The 5,419-nt window shown below is 47.0% G+C and overlaps 1 long non-coding RNA gene across 1 annotated transcript; it reads left to right on the forward strand.

Moving 5' to 3' along the window:
- Nucleotides 1-6: 6 nt before the first annotated feature.
- Nucleotides 7-466, forward strand: LOC144219163 (uncharacterized). The gene is made up of 2 exons (XR_013331323.1): nucleotides 7-140; nucleotides 271-466. It is a non-coding gene; the product is annotated as an uncharacterized LOC144219163 (long non-coding RNA).
- Nucleotides 467-5,419: the final 4,953 nt, after the last annotated feature.

A 5,419-nucleotide genomic window follows, 5' to 3' on the forward strand; every position in this document is an offset into this window, starting at 1 on the left:
GCTGGAGCTGCTGGTGCTGGAGCAGTTCCTGGGGGCGCTGCCCAGCAAGATGAGGACCTGGGTGCAGTCGCAGGGCCCCCGCACCTGCAGGGAGGCCGCTAGCCTGGTGGAGGACCTCACACAGATGTCGCAGCAGGAAGGTGAGGGGACGGGCCTCACCCCTGAGAGCGAGTGGCTACAGGGGAGGAGCAGGTGCCGGGTTTGGGTTCTGGCCAGTGTCTCCGTGGCCCGGTGCCCAAGGATCGCGCTTCTTTTTCCTTTCGGACTCAGAGTGTCGCATCCACCCAGCCCTGCTCCCGCCGACCCCCGCCCGCTCCTGTCCCGTTCCCTCTCCCGACCGGCAGCGCCCCAGACCATCTGAGCAGACCCCCTGCCTGTACATGTCCTACCCAGTGCACATTGTCGTATCACACACCTGTGTTTTTGATTTTGGTTTTTTTTTTTACATAAATGTCATTGTGCTGCACACCTCTGTCTGCCTCACTTCTCTCGCTCAGTCGGTAATTGAGGAGTCCTCCATTTTACCATGTATCCATCTGGCCTGTGGCTTTGCATTTGTCTGCTCTCCCTCAGGAGGACCCTGGGTCCCTCAGCCCTCGCAAGATGCTGTGGACCATGTCCGTCCCACTTCAGGCCCTGTCCAGGGATCCTGGAGGTGGCTAGTCCCTCTCCCGCATCCAGTCCGTGGGGCTCAGGCCCATCTCAGGCCCACAGGCTGCTTGTGGAGACAGGCTCCCGGGGCCACCGTCGTCACAGAGCTGGAGAGAGCTCGGCAGGTGGGGCAGAGCTCCGGTAGCTGCAGGGGCCACAGACGAGTCTGATGCCGCCCGCCCAGGGCTCCCGTCCCCCCTGCAGGTGCTTTGTCCTCATGCTTTCTTGCCCCTGTGACTCTGCAGAACTCCCATCCTCCCAGGCCCATAAAATGGGCTCCCTCTTTCCTAGTTATGTCAGCAAAAATGCAGACCTCATCACAACATCAGGAGGCGGCCAACTGGCACTGGTGCTGTGATCAGGTTGTCTTCAGGCAACTTTTCTCAATTTAGAAAAGCCTTGAAATCTACAGAAAACAGGGGTCCCAGGTCTCCACACTGCCCGCAAGAAGCTGGCTGACCTGCTGGGGAAAGCTGCATGTCCCGTTTTGCAGAGGCAAGAGTATAGTCCAAGTTGGAAGGCACTGAATGCCATCATGAAGTCTCGTTCCTGGGTTCGTGTGGTATGAAGACGTGCAAGGCAGATACAGTGGCCCTTGGAACTCACTGTTCCAGGGACAAAGAGGCCGAAAGGCTTTTGTGTCTGGCCCCTGGTGGACCCACACAGTCTGCCAGGCTTCAAGCTCAGGAGGCCCAGGCTGGCATTAATACTCTGCTGTTGCCATCTTGAGGTTCTGTGTCATTTTTCAGCAGGGGGTTGCATACATGGTTTGCACAAGTTGTGGTCCTGTGGACAGTAAGATAGTTGGAGCAGCGGGTGGCTGGACATGAGGCGGCAGGCGTTTCTACCTGCTGCGTGAATGCCTGGAAGTCAGGGACACAGGCAGGTGGCATCTGCATGCTGCTGCCTCAAGATTAAGCTTCATTCCTTGGGCAGGGAAGCTCCCAGAGCACAGTGAGTGGGAAGGGGCAGGAAGAGGTGCGCACTGAGGAGGAGATGCGTCCGGGGGCTGGCTGAGGCAGGGCTGTGGATGGGGTGCCTGAAGCCCAGACGAAATCCAGTGGGAGCCCGGCTCTCTTTCTGTGGGTGGTCGTCTCCAGTCACTGTGGCCCAAGTGCAAGGTGAAGACAGACCTAATATATCCACTCGAAGTCCCTGAGGGCTTGTGTCTGGAAAGATATCTGAACGGAACAGGTCTCTCCTCATCTTAGTCCATGGGGTGTCCCTCCCTCTGGCCCAGCGGTGAACCTGGGTGCCAAGGAGTGTTGCGCCCGGTGCAGCCTACTTATTGATAGTGATACTCTCAGACAAAAGAGGGAGAGCAATGGGAGAGATCGCATGCCTGGGGCTCTGCTTTTATTGGAGGGAGGCTGTCTGGGGTCTTAGAAATATACTCTTCATTGGCTACTTCAAAGCAGAAGAGTGGGAATTAGGATGCGAGAAAGTAGAAATGTGTCACCCAGACTGTCAGTTATCTGGACTACCCAGGGCTTTCCAAAAGAGCGACCTCCATGAGTGGGGACTGCCCAATTCCTTATCTGCTTTTTTGCTGGAGGCTGTGCCATACAGTTACAAATATGTTTATTCCAGATGGATGTATTTGAAATGGATGCCTCAGTAATCAAAAGTTTAATGTCTCCCCCACATCCATCATCCTGCCTTCTGTTCACACAGCCGCAGAGAGAGTTGTCAGCTCCTCCAATGCCAGCCCCGCAGCGGCACTGGCCCTGCACCCTAGCTGGGTGCTCTGATCACCTGCCTCCAGGGCCTTCCCTTCCTACAGTCAGCAGCCTTGACCCTCACTGGATCCAGGGGTAGCCAGCTCATCTTCTAGGCCTGGCTTAGACATCCATCCCTCTGAGAGGCTACCATGCAAGACCCCACTCGTGTTCTTTGGGGCCCTCACCCCTCTATGATGTTTTTAGGGTTTGTCCTTTCCCTGCATGTCTGTTCTATGTCCTAGTTCATGTGAGCTTCTTGAGAGCAAGAGCTCTGCATCCACCATCAGGGGGTTCCTGGACAATGGTCAATACCAAACAGCTAGTGGGTGCACAGCCAATCCAGGAGGGGAGAGGCAGGTGAAGAGAAACAGCAGAAGATCCAAGGATGGGCATTTGGCAAGCACTGTTGGCTATACTGTATTAACTAAGGGTCCAATTTTATTCTTTGGCAAGTGGATTACCAGTAGTCCCAGCACCACTGTTGAAAAGACTTCTTTCCCCCACTGAATGGTCCTGGTACATTTGCGAAAAATCAATTGGCCGTAGCTTCTTACTTCTGGACTCCCAATTCCTTTCCATTCGACAAGTCTGTCTTTATGCCAACACTGCAGCCTTGTAGTAATTTTTGAAATCAGGAGGTTTGTGTCTTCCAACTTTGTCCTATTTTAGAACTGTTTTGACTATTCTGGGTCCCTGGCAATTTCATATAAATTTTAGGACCAGCTTTTCCATTTCTGCAAACAAGGAAAAAAAGGTTGTTGGGGTTTTGATAAGGATTACATTGGACCTGTAGATCACTAAGTGGTTTTGCCATCTTAATAATATTAAATTTTCTAATCCATGAACACAGAATGTGTTTATTAATAATAAATAATCATGTTATTTATTTAGATTTTCTTTAAATTCCTTTTGCAGTAGTTTTCCAGGTTTCAATGTATAAGTCTTGTATCTCCCAGGCTAAATTTATTCCTAAGTATTTTATTCTTTTTGAGTCTATAATAGAATTGATTCTTATTATAAATGAAATTTTCTTAGTTTCCCTTTGGGGTTATTCACAGATGTTTTATAGAAACACAACTAATTTTTATGTGTTGATATTGTGTCCTGTAACTTTGCTGAATTCACTAATTAGCTCATGCCATCTGTGAATAGAGATAGTTTTTCTTCTTCCCTTCCAATTTATTTTTTTTAAGATTTTAAAGAAGTCTCTACACCGAATGTGGGGCTCAAATTCACAACCCCGAGATCAAGAATCACATGCTCCACCAACTGAGCCAGCAAGGCACCCCTTCCTTTCCATTTTTGATGCCTCCCCACCCCCCCACCCCCTTTTTCTTGCCTAATTGCTCTGGCTAGAACTTCCAGTACAATGTTCAATACAAGTGGTAAAAGCAAATATATTTGCCTTGTTCGTGATTGGGGGTAAGCTTTCAGTCTCTCAAAATTATGATGCTTTATCAGGAAAGGGTGCTGGCTTACATCAAATGCTTTTCCCTTGTCACTTGAGATGATCATGTGATCTATAAATATGGTGCAGTACAAAGCTTGATTTTGATATGTTGAACCACATGACAGTTTGATTATAGTGTGTCTCAGTGTGTTCATCATACTGGAGTTTGTTTAGCTTCTTGAATGTGTAGATTCATGTATTTTATCTATTTTAGGAAGTTTCTGGCCACTATTTTTTTAAAAAATATTTTGACTCTCTCTTGATCTTCTCCTTCTGGAATCCCCACTATATGTCTGTTGGTATGGTGTCTGTTTTATGGTGTTCCCACAAGTCCCCTAGGCACTGTTTATTTTTCTTCTCCTCAGACTGTACAATTTTAATTGACCTATCTTCAATTTTACTAATCCTTTTCTCTGCCAGGTTAAATCTGCTATTGAATCCCTCTAGCAAATTTTTAGTTCTTGTACTCTGTTCCAGAATTTGTTTGGTTCCTTTCTATAATTTCTCCTTATTGATATCCTTTATTTGTTGAGAACATCATTCTCCTGATTTTTGATAGCTCTTTGTTCATGGATTCCTGTAGCTCTTTGAAGGTATTTAAGACAGTCGATTTCAAATCTTTGTCTAGTAAGTCCAATGTCTGGGCTTCCTTGGGGACAGTTTCCATTAATTTCTTCTTATTCCTATGAATGAGGTATATTTTCTTGGTTCTTTGTAAGCCTCTTAATTTGTTGTTGGAAACTGAGAATTTTTAATATTTGATAATATAATGTGATAATTCTGGAGATCAGATTCTCTTCCCTCTCCAGGGCCTGTTTATGCTTATTGTGGATTTAATGGTTTATTTTGATAACATTTCTAAACTATTTTTGTGAAAACGACATTCTTTGTAGTAGAATGGTTAGCTAGTGATGTGACAGAGATTTCCTTAAATGCCTGGAGGCAACAAAACAAAACTCTTCTGGTTTTTGTAGGTTGGCTCTCAGTTGAGGTCTTCCTTCAATGCTTAGCCACTCCATTTACAACTCTCCTAAGTCTTCACTTCCCAGTTAATGCAGCCTAAAGATCAACCAGAGATGAAAGCTTGGGATCTTCTCATGTTTCCAACCATGTGTTTAGCCCTGAGCGAGCACATGCATGGCCTGCTAAACTCTCTAGTAAAGCTCTTATTCTCACACATGTACTTCTTTCTCCAGACTCTTCTTCCCTAGGCTTTTTGGTTGCTCTAGACCAAAAATCTGCTTGCTCCACTCATCCCTTACTTCAAGTGACTAGTAGGTGCTTTTAAATGCTTTTGCCAAATGCTGTGCAGGAGGCTACTCTAGTCCTGAGGGTTCTGAGAGGATATAACAAAGGCAGACCCTGAACCAATCCTTCAGAGAGGTCAAAACACACAAATGCAATGCTTTGGGAACAAGATCTGTCCTGCCCCCTGTGGCTTCAGCAAGCCATGCCAATAATATGGATTGCCACCCACAGCCCCTTTTAGCTGGGGAGTGGGGTTGTTAGGCAGGTAAGTAAAAATGCCACAACACCTTCTAATTGAAATTGAATAGCTTCTTTCTCATTAAGCATTCCCTCATCCTTTTTTTTTTTT

Source organism: Crocuta crocuta, unplaced genomic scaffold, assembly GCF_008692635.1.
Source record: "Crocuta crocuta isolate KB4526 unplaced genomic scaffold, BGI_CrCroc_1.0 C29669658, whole genome shotgun sequence".
NCBI lineage: Eukaryota > Metazoa > Chordata > Mammalia > Carnivora > Hyaenidae > Crocuta > Crocuta crocuta.